The sequence below is a fragment of the Carettochelys insculpta genome, chromosome 7 (assembly GCF_033958435.1).
Source record: "Carettochelys insculpta isolate YL-2023 chromosome 7, ASM3395843v1, whole genome shotgun sequence".
NCBI classification, from domain to species: Eukaryota; Metazoa; Chordata; order Testudines; family Carettochelyidae; genus Carettochelys; species Carettochelys insculpta.
In genome coordinates this window covers 2,804,278-2,820,326 of record NC_134143.1, presented here as the reverse complement: position 1 = coordinate 2,820,326, position 16,049 = coordinate 2,804,278, and the positions used below count along the sequence as shown (strand labels likewise).

At 56.7% G+C, this 16,049-nt stretch overlaps 1 non-coding gene across 1 annotated transcript; it reads right to left on the bottom strand.

The window, feature by feature from the left end:
• Nucleotides 1–15,713: 15,713 nt before the first annotated feature.
• TRNAF-GAA (transfer RNA phenylalanine (anticodon GAA)) lies at nt 15,714–15,786 on the bottom strand. The gene has a single exon. It is a non-coding gene; the product is annotated as a tRNA-Phe (tRNA).
• Between the last annotated feature and the right edge of the window lie 263 nt (nt 15,787–16,049).

Genomic DNA, 16,049 nt, shown 5'->3' with positions numbered 1-16,049 from the left:
TTTTTAGTTTGCAGATGATACCAAGCTGTGGGAGGGGTTGCAACTGCTTTGGAGGATAGGGTCAAAGTTCAAAATGATCTGGACAAATTTGAGAAATGGTCTGAGGCAAACAGGATGAAGTTTAATAAGAACAAATGCAAAGTGCTCCACTTGGGAAGGAACAATCTGCTTCACACATACAGAATGGGAAGAGACTGTCTAGGAATGACTGCAGCAGAAAGGGATTGAGGGGCTCTAGTGGACCACAAGTTAAGTATGAGTCAACAGTGTGATGCTCTTGCAAAACAAGCAAGCATGAATCTGGGATGCGTTAACAGGTGTGTTGTGAACAAGACACAAGAAGTCATTCTTCCGCTCTCCTCTGCACTGGTTAGGCCTCAGCTGGAGTATTGTGTCCAGTTCTGGGCAATGCAGTTCAATAAATATGTGGAGAAATTGGAGAAGGACCAGAAAAGAGCAAACAGAATGATCAAGGATCTAGAGAACATGAGCGATGAAGGACGGCTGAAAGAATTGGGCTTGTTTATTTTAGAAAAGAGAAGATTGAGGGGAACCTGAGAGCGGTTTTAAGTTATGTAAAAGGGTGTCATGAGGAGGAGGGAGAAAACTTGTTCTTTTTGGCTTCTGAGGATAGAACAAGAGGCAATGGGCTTAAACTGCAGCAAGGGAGGTTTAGGTTGGACATTATGAAAAAATTCCGAAGTGTCAGGGTGGTCAGACACTGGAATAAATTGCCTGGGGAGGTTGTGGAATCTCCATCTCTGGAGATATTTAAGAACAGGTTCGATAGATGTCTGTCAGGGATGGTCTAGACAGTACTTGGTCCTGCCGTGAGGGCAGGGGACTGGACTCGATGGCCTCTCGAGGTCCCTTCCAGTCCTAATGTTCTATGATTCTGTGATTCTATGAAAAAAGCAGTTCAGTAGCACTTTAAAGATGCACAAAATAACTGATTGGGTGATGAGCTTTTGTGTCCCATGAAAGCTCAGCACCTAACCAATTAGTGTGTCAGTCTTTGAAGTGCTCCTGGACTGCTTTTTGGCTTTGATAGTACACAGACTAGCCTGCACACGAAGGTGGGGGTTGTGTAGCAGGGGCTCCGCGAGGAGGTCTCCCACGGTGGCCCCTAAGGACCTGGAGGCTGCGAGCAGCCGCCAAGTGCGGAGGAGGTCCTGGTAGAAGGCCGGCAGCTCCGAGAGGCCTCGCGGACGGTCTCTGCAGGATAAATAGAGGAGCTGCCGGTCGTATCGGAGCCCTCGGTAACGGCGGAGGAAAGCGTGCGCCAGCGTGCTCCACGCCGGGCTATCTGCACTGTTGGTGTTGAGAAGCCTCTGCAGGGCCCGGAGGCGGAAGACATGGAACTGAGTGCGCGTGCAGGTCAGGCCCTGTCCCCCCTCCTCCGGGGGAAGATGGAGTACCCCTGCAGGGACCCAGTGCAGTCCTGGCCAGAAGAACTCCAGGATTGACCTCTGGAGCTGGTCCAGGAACCCGGGGGGTGGGACCAGGGTGCTGAGGCGGTGCCAGAGCATGGACAGGACGAGTTGGTTCAGCACCAGCGCTCTCCCTCAGAGGGAGAGACACTGGAGTAGCCCTGTCCACCTCCGCAACCGCTCAGCGACCCTGCTCTCTAGGCCTTGCCAGTTTTCCGGCGGAGAGGGATGCGTGGCGGAGAGAAAGACGCCTAGATAGAGCAGCGGACCCGCGCTCCACCGGATGGCCTGAAGCGCGAGTGGGAGGCGGCTCGTCTGCCAGCCGGTCCCGACCACCAGGCCAGAGCTCTTGACCCACTTGACCCGGGCGGAGGAGGCTGCCGAGTAGATAGCTTGGCAGGCCTCCAGACGCGCCAGGTCTCCCGGGTCCTGGACCACGAGGAGCACGTCGTCGGCGTACGCCGACAGGACTAGCCGCAGCCCTGCCTCTGGAAGCGCCAATCCCGTCAACCTTCGCCGAAGGAGGCAGAGGAAGGGCTCGATGGCCAGAGCGTACAGCTGTCCTGAGAGCGGGCAGCCTTGTCGTACTCCCCGTCTGAAGCTGACCGGAGAGGTCAGGGTCCAGTTGAGCTTGACCATGCACTCCGAGGCAGCGTACAGCACCTCGAGAAACCCGACGAAGTGGGGTCCGAAGCCGAAGGCCTTCAGGGTGCCTAGGAGATACCCGTGGTCCACCCTGTCGAACGCCTTCTCCTGGTCCAGGGACAGGAGGGCGAACGAGAGGCCATCCCTACACCCAAGCTTTAAGAGATCCCGGACCAGGGACAAATTCTGCAAGATGGTGCGGCCCGGGACGGTGTAGGTCTGGTCGGGGTGGACCACGTCCTGCAGCACGGACCCCAAGCGACGGGAGATGGCTTTGGCAATGATCTTGTAGTCCTTCCTGAGGAGCGAGATGGGACGCCAGTTCCTGAGGTCGCGGGGGTCCCCCTTCTTGGGTAGCAGGCTGAGGACTGCACGCCTGCACGAGAGGGGGAGCACCCCGCTTTGCAGGGCCTCGGCCCAGACGCCAAGCAGGTCTGGGCCGAGGACGTCCCAAAACACGCGGTAAAACTCCACAGTCAGCCCGTCCATGCCCGGGGATTTATTGGTGGGCATGAGACGGAGGGCTTCCGAGAGCTCTGCCAGAGTGAGAGGAAGCTCCAGCCGGTCCCGGTCGCCCGTGCTGACCGACGGGAGTTGGTCCCAGAGCGCCCTGCGGGCGTCGGCGTCGGTCGGATCCGGGGAGAAAAGGGCGGCGTAGAAGGCGCGAGCCCTCTCGCGCATCTCCACTGGATCCGTAAGAGGGGTGCCATCCTCTGCCAGAAGGCAGGGGATATGTTTTTGGGCACCCCTCTTTTTCTCCAGGGCGTAGAAGAAGCGGGAGCCGCGGTCCATCTCCCGGAGGAGTTGGATTCGCGACCTCACCAAGGCCCCCTGTGCCCGATGGGCGTTGAGGGTCCTGAGCTCGTCCCGCTTCTCCTGGTACGTGCCGCAGAGGGATGGATCTCCGGGGCTGGCGGCTAGACGCCTCTCCAGCTCAAGGACCTCCCGTTCCAGCTGCCCTATCGATGCATCCCGCCGCCGGCTGGCCCCCCGAGTATAGTCGCGGCAGAAGAGCCGCGCGCGCACCTTTCCCAGGTCCCACCACCGCTGTGCCGAGGGAAAGGCGTGCCGCTGCTCGCGCCAGGCCAGCCAGAACTCCCGGAAGGATGCCATGAAGCCCACGTCCTCCAGCAGGCTGTTGTTAAAATGCCAATAGGCCGACCCCCGCCTCCCCGGCGAGAGGGAAGCCTTCACGGCCACCAGATGGTGGTCCGAGAAGGGGGCCGGCCGTACGCTGGAGGCGTGGGCCTGGGAGAGATGGTGCCGCGAGATGTAAATGCGGTCCAACCGGGAGTGTACAGATTTATGGCCCACCACCCGGACGTAGGTGAAGCCGGCGTCCTCGTCCGGGTGGTGGCTGCGCCAGACGTCCACCAGGGAGCGACGGTTAATGAGCTCCCTGAGGACGTCCGCAGCGGCCTGGCACTTCTCGGTCCCCGTGCGGTCCCGCTCCTCGAGGGTGCAGTTGAAATCCCCGCCGAGGACCAGGCACTCGCGAGGATCGATGGTGTCGAGGAAGGCCGCCGCCTGCCGGAAGAAAGGGATTCTCTCCGGGCCGAGTGTCGGGGCATAGATGTTGACAAGGTGAAGAGGCAGCCCCTCCACCCGCACCCGGAGATACAGCAGGCGGCCCGGCACGACCTCGACGCTCCCCAGCACCTCGGGCTGCAGGTCTGGGGAGAACAAGGTCGCTACCCCGGCCCGCCGGGCCGAGAGATGACTAAAGTGGACCCCGTCTCCCCACTCCAGCCGCCACTTGGCTTCGGCGGCCGGAGTAGTGTGGGTCTCCTGTAGAAAGGTGACTGAGTACCCCCCTTCTCGGAGGAAGGAGAGCACTCGGCACCTGCGGAGACCCGACCCGCAGCCCCTGACGTTTAGTGTGGCAAAGATGAACGGCGCCATTTGGAGGGCTGGGGAGGATCCTCGCCAGAGGGAGCACCGGCGGTTCCCGTGGGGCCACGCAGCAAGCCGTGAGACACGCCAAAGGTGACGAGGGCGTCACGGAAGCCACGGGCCCGTTGGTAGACCGCGGCGTCCCTCTTCCCGGTCCACTTACCCTCCCTCAGAAGGGCCCTCGCGGACTCCAGGGCAGAATGAAAATCTCCCCAGCGCTGGAGGGCGAGAGTAACCTTGTTCTTGGAGTCGCGAACATCCTCCAAGAACTGGCGCATCTCACCCGCCAGCGCGTGGGGTGCCGAGGTCTCGGGGTCTTGAGAACCCGTCGGCCTCACGTTCTTTTGTGCCCCCCGGCCAGAGAAGAGGTTGGGGGAGGGACTGGGGCCTGAGTTTGGGAGGGATGAGGGCGGCGGAGGGAGAGCAGCCCCGGAGGTGCTGGGAGAGGGCAGTGCAAGAGGGGCCTCCTGAGGGGTTACGTCCTCGGGGGCAGGTATGAGTGGGCAGGGGTAAAAGGGAGGGCGAGGTATGGGGGCAGGGGAGGTAGAGATCAGTGGGGGAAGAGGGGGGTCATGGGGGGGAGGAGGAAGGGGAGGGTTAAGAGTGGGGGGGATTGCGGGTTCTGGAGCGGGGCATTGGCTGGGAAGGGGTATAGCGGGGGTGGCAAGCAGTGAGGCCAAGGTGGGAACAAGGGCGGAAATATGGGCCAAGGATGTCTCCAGGAGGGGGGCTTCCTGAGGCAATGGCAGGGTAGAGGTTGAGGTGCCGGCACTCTCAGCGGGAGGCGCCGGCAGGTCGGGGGAGAGGGTATCGGGGTTTTCAGTTGCAGGGACGAAGCGGGGGTGCAAGGGGAGCCCTAATTCCCCTAGGGCGTCTGGGGGCTGGCCAACCTCCGCCGGGGGGTCGTCCCTAGTTGGGGGAGGGGTTGCCCCTTGGGACAGCTCAGGGCAGAAGGAGGTGGCAAGTGAGGGATCGCTGGTGGGAGGGGTGGGGGAAAGTGGGAGGGGTGGGGGAGAGTCCAAAGGCGGCCCACAGGCCTCTAATAGCAGGCCTTCCATGTCCAGGGCCACCGGGGTGAGGCCCAGGGCCTCGACCTCCTGTGAGAGGAGGGTGAGGTCGGGAGCCACCTCCTCCGGGCGCTCCATTACAGCCGCCTGGGTAGCGGCCGGAGGGGTGTCGGAGGAGGGCGCGGGCACAGGGAGGGCCGTCTCGGCCTCTTTTGGCTCTGGCTCCAGGGCCGAGGGGGTGTTAATTTCCTCGGCCGCTGCGGCGGCAACCTCCGTCGCCCCCGGCAGATGGTTGGTAGCCGGGGGTTCGGCGGGTGGAGTGGGGCTGGTGGATCTCTTGGGTGCCTTGCGTGGCACCTCCACCCCGTCCTCCGGCGGGGTGGGGTGCTGGACGCGCGCCCCCACTTTTTTCCTTTTCCCCCCCACCAATACCCAGTCCTCCGAGGAGGCGGGCTGGGCAGTAGAGGAGGAGGGGCCAGGGGACAGGGCCGACAAGGAGGGAGGGAGGGAGGAGGGGGGTGGGGCGGCGAGGGAGAGGGGCGACCCGCCCTGGGGTGGGCCCTCTTTTGGTCCTGCCGCCGGCCCTGCCTCCCTCTCCTCCACGGGCCCGGCTTTTGTGCCCGCTCAGGCGCCGGCGCCCGCTTCTTCTCTCCCGGCACCATGCTGCCGGGCGCCCTCCGACGCCCGAGCGGCGATGGATCCGTCCGGGCCTAAAAGAGGAGAGGCGGTCCCAGGGCCTGTCGCGGTCAGGGCGCTGCTGGTCTCGTGGCTGACGCCCCCCCGGGTCGGAGGAGGTCCTGGGCTCCTCTCCTTTGTGCCGGGCCAGGGGGCAATCCCTCCGGACATGCCCCGCCGCCCGGCACCCGAAGCACCGGGCCTCCCCCAGGGTGTAGAAGACCCAGTACTGGGCCCCTTGATAGGGCACCAGTATAGTCCCCTCCTGGGCCACCCCGCCCTGTGCTGCCGCCGGCGGCAGGTGGACTCGGGCCTGCCGGCGGAATGAGAGCACGTGCTGGAGGGCGGGGTCTTTGCAGCCTAGGGGGAGGGGACTCAGGACCGTCAAAGGCCAGCCCAGAGCGGTGAGGAAAGGCAGAAGGGCGGCGTTGGGAAGGAAGGGCGGGACGGACGAGAACACCACCCGCACGCCCAGGTCTTCCAGAGGCTCCAGGGGCACGTGCACGCCCCCAACCGCCAGGCCCCTCTCCACCGCCTCCTGGGCGGCGGCCTCCGAAGCCAGGAAGAAGACGATCTTCCCGAACATCCGGGAGGCCGCCACCACGGCCGCGGGCCCCACCACCCTTGCCAACGCCCGCACGTAGGTCTCCACGTGGGGCGAGGCAGCCACCAGGAGGCAGCGGACCCCGTGCCTCCTGGTGAGCACGGGGAAGGGGCCGCGACCGTCGGGGATGGTAGTCCTGGCGGAGGCGGAAGGAGCAGGGTGCGGGGCGGCGGCCACCGCCTGGGCGTACAACCTGGGGGCCGAGATGTTGGGGCCCCCAGGGGTGGTGGAGGGAGCAGGGGGAAGGGGAGAAGGGGAGGCTGCGGCGAGTGCTTGGGCAGCGGGGGGGAGAGTCCCCGCCACGGGGGGTTTAGCCTTCCGGGCGGGGCTCTTGCCCTTTCTTTTCCCCTGGCCCTTCCTGCCCTTTTGGGGGGGTGGGTGCGGGGCCAGGTTGCTGGAGGACGCCGCGGCGGACGTGGTGGGAGCCCCGGAGCCTGCGCCCTCAGCCAACATGGCAGCAGAGTCTTGGGTGGCCCTGGATGAGTGGGCCGCCATTTCGGGGGTGGGAGGGGTGACAGTGGAAGACAAGGGGAGGAGGGGGTCACCGGATGACCCTCCGGCGGGTGTGGGGGTCATGGTGGCGGGTTTATAAGATGGGGGAAGTTTGTTGGGCGTGGGGCCTTTAAGAGAGAGCGGGGGAGGGGAGGAGAGTGGAGGGGAAGGAAGGGTGGAGGCGTGGCTGCCCCTCCCCCACCGGCCGGGCTGAGGACCCAGTCAGGTGGGGGAAGGGCAGAGCAAGGGCAGTGAGGTCAGGGGAAGGTGAGACCTAAGATGGCCGCTGCTCCCAGCACAAGATGGTCAGATGGCTCCTTTTCTGCACTGGGATGTGGGGAATTGAAGTTTGTGCGTGTGTGGGGGGGGGCTCAGGCGCTTGGGTGAAGTGAAAAATAAAGGGGGGTGGGAGGGGGCGTGGGCACAGCCAACCTGGTGGAAATGGGGGGGTGGGGGTGCCCATGTGCGCCTGAGGGGGGGCGGCCCACAGCAGCTGCTGCAGAGCCTTCATGAAACCAGGGGGAGAAGGAAGGGGCAGTTGGTTAGAAGGGGGCCTAGGTGGAGGAGGGGCCCCCAGCGACGGCTGGGTGTGGGTGGGGGGGCAGTAAGGGGGGGTGGCTGCAGGGGTGGGGCAGGGGCACACCCTAACACCCCACCCCTGGCTATGCAGCCACCCCTCTGGAGTCCCGGTGGAAAAGAAGGGCTCTGCCCAAACTCACCCCCCCCCAGGCCACTCCACAGGAGGAGGCCTGTGGAGGGGGCCCAACCGCCACTTTCAGAAGCCCGTTACCTTTCCTGGGGGGTGAGGATGCAGCAGCCGCCGGACGAGGAGGTGGGCCGCCCAAGTGGGGGGCAGCAGCAGCCCCCCCGTCCCCGGCAGCGCGGGGAACAGGGAGCAGGAGAACGCAGTGCCGCTGAAGGCCGGGAGGAATGTGTCTCCCAGAGGTCATCTGCATGAGAATGCAAAGGTGTGCACGTGTGATACCTTTTCAGGCAAAGCCTCATGGGTAGCAAGTCAGCCGTGAGATTTGTTCTATTGTAAACATGTATTTGTGAAATCACAATTTAAGCTGACACTCAGTGTGGGAGTTGTGAGATCTCACCAGTGCTCTGGGTTGTTGTGGGGGACAGGGCAGTCGCCTTAGCTGCCTAAGACATTGATTACACAGGGCTCCTTGGCTTAAAACATTGTGAGAAGGAGGGGGAGGGGCATTGGTTGAGCCAGCTTGTTGAGTGTCATGGCCCTGCCTCTGCCTTGGCTGTGTAGCTATAAGCCTGGTTTAACTAGTTCTCCCCACCTGTTGAAAAATAGACTTGGGTATTAGGGTGTTTGTGAAACCACATGTAAGAGATACCAGCAGCTGAAATCACAGAGTGGCAGCTGAGGCCCTTCACAGCTGAAATTGCAGGGTTCTCCTTTAGGGCAGTTCCAAGCAGTGGGGTTGGGTGCATGATGATGGAGGGTGGCTGATGAGAGGAGCCGCAGGCTATGGTTGGTGGTAGTGAGGGGAGTCTGCAGACAAGTGAACAGCTAGTACTGCCCTGGTGATGTATCTGTGGGCTCTGCGTTCAGGACTGCATGGCAGAAGGTACATCCTGTAACTGTGTGTGGGGTAAAGGGCCAAGAGCCCCAGCGAGAGACTGGGTTCTACTGCATGTGGGGATGGGATCTGGGTGAAGGGGATTTGTCTCTTCTTTGCTTAGATATACTGCATCTGTCACTGTAACCTTGGGGTAGGTTATGGTCATTAAACAAGCCATTTCTATCTCAGACTCTGTGCTTGCGAGGGGGGGAAAACCGCCTTACAGGCACCCAGCACGGGGGTGAAATTGTCCCAGGCCACTGGGTGGGGACTCGAGCCGGTTGGTCGTATCCTTGACAGGAAAACCCCACAAGAGTTGAACCCACCCTTTCTGGCAGGCATCTGGCATTAATAGAAGGGTTACACTAACATGGCTGCCCTGCTCCCACCCAGTCTGCCCCCAACCCCTCCCTCCTTTCTTGCAGCCCCCAGTAAACCCAAGCGTATTGGACCCGACCCTTGCCCCCACCTCCTCATAGTCCCAGCCCCATCCCAACCTGGTGGGAATGTAGAGTATGGCCCCCTGTCCTTTCCCTAAAGACCTCTCACAGTTCTGTTGCCCCCCCCCACCCCCGGACCTTATGTCTGAGCAAATGCACACCATGAGTAGACACAAGAAACGGAGGTGGACATGCTTTGCTAACTAGCTGGGAAGCATTGGAATCTCTGCTGAGCACTCACACACGCCCACACCTCACACAGAACACTGACGGCAGCTGCAGCACAAATGTGGAACTTGCTCAAGTTGGTGATTTTTCTCCGCAAGTCTCTTTTTGCAAGGCTCAAAAAAGGGGATGATTTCTTGTACCCCTCAGGGTTTTCTCGACCAATTAGGCCTGATTCTGTATAGAACAATTTAGGTTCCTTATGTCAGGAATGTGCCAGCAGGAACTCAATGCTGCTGAAGGCTGGGAGGAATGTGTTGCCCAGAGATCATTTGCATGAGAATGCAAAGGTGTGCATGTGTGATACCTTGCAAAGAAAGCCTGATGGGTAGCAAGGAAGCAATGAGGTTTTTTCGATTGTAAACACATTGTTGTAAAATCACAATTTATACTAACACTCAGCAGAAGAATTGTGAAATCTCACCAATGCCCCAAGTCATTGTGGGGGACAGGGCAGTCGGTGTAACTGCATAAGACATGGATTGCACAGGGCTCCCTGGTTTAAAGTATTGTGTATTAGTGGGGATTCAGTCAAAATGCAATGTAATTCGTGCTGTTATTTATCGCTTCGTTCTCCACATACATATATGTATGTATCTAAGGCCATGTCTACACGTGCCCCAAACTTTGATATAACCATGCAAATGGCTATTTTGAAGTTTACTAATGAAGTGCTGAAATGCATATTTAGTACTTCATTACCAGGCGGGTGGTAGCGGCGCTTTGAAATTGATGTGCCTTGCCACTGCGCAGCGTGTCCACACGGGGTTCCTTTTCAAAAGGACGCCACCTTCTTCAAAGTCCCCTTAATCCCATGAGCTCAGGGGAATAAGGGAACTTTGAAGTAGGCGGGGCCCTTTCAAAAAGGAGCCCTGTCTGGACGCGCTGCGCGGTGGCAAGGCGCGTCAATTTCAATGCGCCGCTGCTGCCCGCATGCTAATGAAGTGCTGAATATGCATTTCAGCACTTCATTAGTAAACTTCATAATGGCCATTTGCATGGCCATTTCGAAGTTTGGGGCACGTGTAGACGTAGCCAGGGACAAACAGGTGGCATGACCAGTGGGTAGCTGGTTGGAGGAGTAGAAGGTGGACAACTGGCACATGGCTGGTAGGAGCAAGCAGAACACTGGACTGGAGCAAAGGTGACATGAGGGAACACATCAGCGTGAGGTGTCAGTGCCCACATGGACTGGACCAAGTCATAAGTGGGGCATTTGAATTCCGAGGTGCAGAGAACGTCAGGTGTGTGGTTTGACTGTATTGGACTGGTGAGCCTCACAGGCCAAGGACATTGCTCAATGCAGTTGACCTGGGCCAGTTACTTGAGGATTGGTTGTGAACTCTGGGTGTGATAATTTTCCCAAGCTGTTGCTAATTGACTTTTCTGCCTCTTTTCTTAAAAGTCCTTTTCTACACTCAGACTCTGTGCTTGCGCGTGGGGAAGCATTGCCTGTGCGAGGTGCCCAGGGGTGTGAGAATTAACCAGCCTACTGGGTGGGGGCTCAAGCCGGTTCTGTGGGAGACGGATGAAGAGGAAACCCTCGATGTTGAACCCAGCCCTGGTTGCTCCCAATTCCTTCCATCAGCAGGGTTCCACTCTGTATGAGGTCTTGGACCGGGGGCTGCAGCCAGGGGAGCGTAAGAGGGAGAGCAGGAGATGGTGCTGCTGAAGAGGTGCCCTTGAGTGTACGATGGTTTGGTGGGAGTGAAGTGAGTATTCTGGACTGTGTGAAGTTTGATTCTGATTGGGGGTCATGTCAGTGATGGTGTCAGGTGGGATTGTGTGTCTGGGAGGGTTTGATCCCTTGTTTTCTTGATTGCCTTTGATCAGCCTGAGGCTCAGCCTGCCCCTGTGTGGCTAAGGAGGGGGAAGACCTGAGCTCGGTGAGCAGCTTTAAAAGCCAGCAACAGAGCAATAGGGGAGGGACGGAAACAGGGAAGTTTAAAAGGGAGTTTGATGGAATCAAGTTAATCCTTTGGCTCTTTCTCAGCCCCTTGATGTTATGAAACTCCGCACAGCAGTTCCATCCCCTGTGTGAGCAGAGGGGGACTGAGCCTGTTTTCCTTTCTCCCCTCAGGGGGCTGCAGGCACCACAGACAGGCGTGTGGCTCCATCCCCTTTCCATAGCCTTGTTCTGGACACAGACTGAGCCCATATAACTAACCCAAGGCTCAACTGCAAGGTGGGGCTGGTGACACATGGGGATACAACCCCTTTGGTGCATTACAAGCCTGGCATTTGTGCAGTTCTCAGAGCAGAGAGCAGGAGCTTGGTAGAGATGGTGGGTCTTAGCCACTTGACTGTGTGGCTGCACTGCCAGAGTAGGAGGTTCGCCGTCACTTTCCCAAGAAGTTTATGTCCGAATTATGCCTCAGTCTTGCCACTGCTCTCACAGAAACCTGGAGCAGGGGCTGGGGCAATGTCAGGAGAGACATTGAAAAGAGGCCAGATGGGGATGTCAAAGAAATCAAATTGATGTCATTAGTGGGATTTGAACCTACACTTCTCTTTAGAGAGCAGAACACCCGTGGAAGGTGAAGAAAATAGATCAAAGCAGGGGCTTTTACCCACTCAACCATCTTGACAGAGCTGAAAGCAACACTCACTCTACACAAGTTTTCTTTAATATTTTAGGAGTCAGGTTGACAACTTTCTGCACCCAACTGCAGCACGTCTCTTTCAACACCCAGCAGCCCTTCTCCAGCACAGCTGGTTTTTACACACAATCACCCTGACCTAATACTGGGACGTGCTTTGGCATTAGCTGAAAAGAAACAAATGAAGAAGAAACCGCCAGTTTGCCACACTGAGGGGTGGAATTCTTCTATGCTCATACTTGCAAAGTAGGTGGCAACCAAGCACCCAAGAGACGGGAGCTCTTATTGACTCTTATTCTGCCCCATCTTTAGATATTAAAGTTTCATGAAAGGAAAGAAACCACACTGAGGAGGAAGGCAGAGCTCTTCAGGATTCTTCTGGAAATGAGTTGGCCCCACAGAAGAAATAACAAGAGAAAAGAGCACTGTTCCTGAGCAAGTGACTACTTACAGCTTAGGCCAAAGTGCTAACCACGACACTGCAGCACACATTGACAGTTTGGTGCTTTTCCGAAGTGTTCTCAGGAGCCAGTGCATCAGCCAGATTCTCTTTGGAGAATGGGCAAGCAAAGGGCACCAAGAACTTTTTAAAACTTTGCCAATAACAATGGTGCAATACCTTCTCCAATTCCCTATTTCACAAGCAGTCGAAACACAGCCAGACCTTCCAACCATCAATTTTCATACCCCCTCGATATTTCCTGCCACTGCCCAGGGACTCCTTCAACAAAACAGGAAACCAAAATGCAAGACCATCAATGGCTTCTCTTCTAGCCACTGTTTGCACCCACAGCACTTAGGAGAGGCAGACACGGTGTTCCCAGGCTCCATCCCAGTGCACAGGAGGCCCAGCAGCACAGTCACAGCTCTACCAGGCCCAAGAGAGGGAGCAGATGGAAACAAGGCATACATGCAGAGCAAATTAAGCTGGGGGAGAAAAGTGTCAATTAAGCACAAGCAGCTGCTCCTCTTGTGTAATGGACACCACTCAGGACTCAGACTCTTGCAATCTGAGGTAAACTCCTCAGTAGGACTGCCTCAGTTTCCCCTTCCACACAGCAGTGCAGGCTTGTTCCACCTTTACTGCTCTACCCAGCTCTACGCCTGTGCACAGGTAATGGCTTATGAGCTGCAGGTCCTGTGACTTCTCTGCTCCCGTTCCCAGCATGTGCAAAAGTTCCTCTGAAAATCATCCATGGTACACACTGTGAAGAGGTTTACCATCATGCCTGCCCCACAGACAGCCACAGGCCCTCAAGCAGGACCAATGTTTATTTGACACAACTATCATCTTCCCCTTCTCAATAAGGCTTTTCCCAAAACACGTTTGAACCCTGACTCTCTTGCCCTTCTGGATGTGAGTAACATGAGCTGTGAGCTCCACATTTCCTAACTGTCACCTGGATAGGTGTGTCTTATTTATACCCTCTGTGCACAGCTGGAGCTAATGCAGAAGGGCATGAAGCTACAGAGCACCTGAGGGGGAGAGTCAGCTGGTGAGAGGTTTTCTTCTCTCCTTGGGCAGGTGGAAATAGAATTGAAGAGAAGAAAATCCTCTTCCACATTCCAAAGATGATGGAAATAGCAATTGGTAATGTAGTCGCTTCTGCTAGAGCTGAGGACAAGAACAGTCATTTGCTACCAAAGGCCAACATGTCAGTGAAAGGTGTGAGAAGATTGCTGTGTGGGATGAGACAATCAATGCAAGAACAAAACTGCTTAGTATGGGCTTTGAACCCATGACACTGCATAAAAACAGCTCATTCTCAACCATTAGAGGTCGCCAGGCCCCAAGAAAAAGGTTTCCTACCTTCTGTCACATAGTTGACGGAGTTAAGTGTGTAAAAGTCAAATGCATGTGGCAAAGTGTTCACAAGTGCCTGACCAAAGTGTCTCCCTTGCCCTCAATTGGGTGTTCAGGTCTCTGTGGGGAGACACAGCTTCAAACTCGTCTCCTGACACACCCACTGTTTGGCCACAAGAAACAGCCTCAGTCCACCCTTTCCAGTCACATGAGAAAAGTCCGTGCTCAGGATTTCTCTCAGAGGCCCTTTCCCACGCTCTCCCTCTTCAGCTCCTGTGATGTGAGATCAACCCTCCTCCCTTGGCCTCTGGGAGAGAACTGCAGTCAACTGTGTGTGTGCTCCTGGAAAAGACTCCATGCGAAGAGCAGCAGCTGAGGTGGAGAGGGCAGAGCTGGGTTAAGTGAAAGCAAAGGAGTGATGGTCCTTTGGGGGTTTGTCTATTATCAGAGCTGTTCAATCCATAGGACAAAGGGGGGGTGGCTGCACCAGAATCATAGAACAGGGGTGGAAGAGACCTAAAAAAGCCATCAAGCCCAGCCCGCTGCCCGAGGCAGGACCAGACCCATCAGATCAGCCCCTCCAGGGTTTTGTCAAAACGAGACTTAAACACCTCCAGAGATGGAGACTCCACTACTTCCCTGGGGAGACCATTCCAATGCTTCACCACCCTCCGAGTGAAAAAATTTTTCCTAACGTTCAACCTGGACCTTCCCAACTGCAACTTGAGTCCATTGTTCCGTGTTCTGCCATCCGTGACCACTGTGAACAGCCTCTCTCCAGCCTCTTTGCAGCCTCCCTTCAGTAAGTTGAAAGCTGTTATCAAGTCCCGCTTCAGTCTTCTCTTCTACAGACTAAACAGTCCCAATTCCCTCAACCTTTCTTCATAGGTCACATGCTCAAGCCCCCTCATGATTTTGGTCACCCGCCTCTGGACCCTCTCCAGTGTATCCACATCCTTCCTATAACTGGGGGCCCAGAACTGGACACAGTACTTCAGATGCGGCCTCACCAAAGCCAAATAAAAAGGAATAATCACTTCTCTGGATCTACTGGCAACCCTCCTCTTGATGCGACCTAATATTCCATTAGCTTTCTTGGCTACAGTGGCACACCGTTGACTCATGTCCAGTTTCTCATCCACTTCAACTCCGAGGTCTTTTCCTGCAGAACTACTACTGAACCAGTCAGACCCCAGCCTTTAACAATGCTTGGGATTCTTCTGGCCCAGGTTCAGGACGCTGCACTTGTCCTTATTCAACCTCATCAGATTTTTTGCAGCCCAGTCTTCCAATTTGTTGAAGTCACTCTGGACCGTAGCCCGACCCTCCAGCATATCTACCTCTGCCCCGAGCTCATTGTCATCCACAAACTTGCTGAGGGTGGAATCCAACCCCTCATTCAGGTCATTGATAAATATGTTGAACAGACCAGGATCCAGAATCGAACCGAAGTGGAACGCCACTAGGAACCGACCGCCATCCCAACATTGAGCCGTTGATCACTTCCCGCGGGGCCCATCCTTCTAGCCAGCTTTCTTTCCATCTTACCGTCTGTTTATCCAATCCACATTCCTTTAACTTGCCATCCACACCACCTGTGAATGCTGAAGTCACCTCCCATCAGGTCTCTTGATTGCTCCCTGCCAGCCACTCAGCCTGTGTCCTTTTTATAGGGCCTCTGCTCATAGCAGCCAGAGAGGAAGGACAGGCTCCCTGGCCAAGGCTGTTGGTGGATGTTTTTTGTTTCACTTATAACACAAGTGTTCCCTTGGCTCATTGAAAGGTACCGCAGGCTGTCTGATTGCTGGCACTCATAGGGGCAGGGAATGCCAGGCTCCAGGCCAGCCATAGAAGCAGGAACACATGCCAGGACACAAATGACATCCTGTGTTTGTTGCTGATTTCAGCTTGGAAACTTTTGGGATAACCAGTGCTCCACAGAATCTCAGCTGGCTTCCTCTGAGCCTCCCCTGCAATGCCATCCACCTGTGTGGCATGTGCTGTGACACGTGGATAGGCCAACCTGGAGGAAGTGGTGGTGAGAGGCCCTAAGAGCTGCCTTTCACTAGCTCAGCGGGTGGAACAGTGGACTTTAGGGAACTCTCAGCAAGTTCTGTGTAGTTGACTGGATGAGAGTGGGTACAATGGGGTCTTTTCACTCTCCCCTTGCTGAGGAAGAGCAAGAGAAGAAAGGAAAAGCTTTCAAGCACCAAGGTGTCCGGAAAGGTCTGACAACATCCTTTCCAGGAGAATTTGCCAGCAGCAAGGACCTGAGTAGTCACAAGTTGCTCTGGGGCCTTTGTTAGGAAAAGCTCTGCTGAAGCTCGGGATTGAACCAGGGACCTTTAAATCTTCAGTCTAACGCTCTCCCAACTGAGCTACTTCAGCAGCTGTTCTAAAACTCTCACCTCAATGTTGGAAATGTTTTTCTCAGCTATTGTTGCCTTTGCAAGTGTCCTTGAGAGGCAGGAGGAATATTGGCAGCTTCCTTCAGCTTGAGTTCCTCTTTTGCCCCATTTCTGCCTTACTTCCTGGTTTACCCAGTGGCCGCAGGGGACTGCAGGATATTGATGGTAAGGAAGAAGATGGGATCTGACCCTTTCACCACAAGAGTATCTTACCACATCCTGGCCACTTAGCCTCAGGATCAT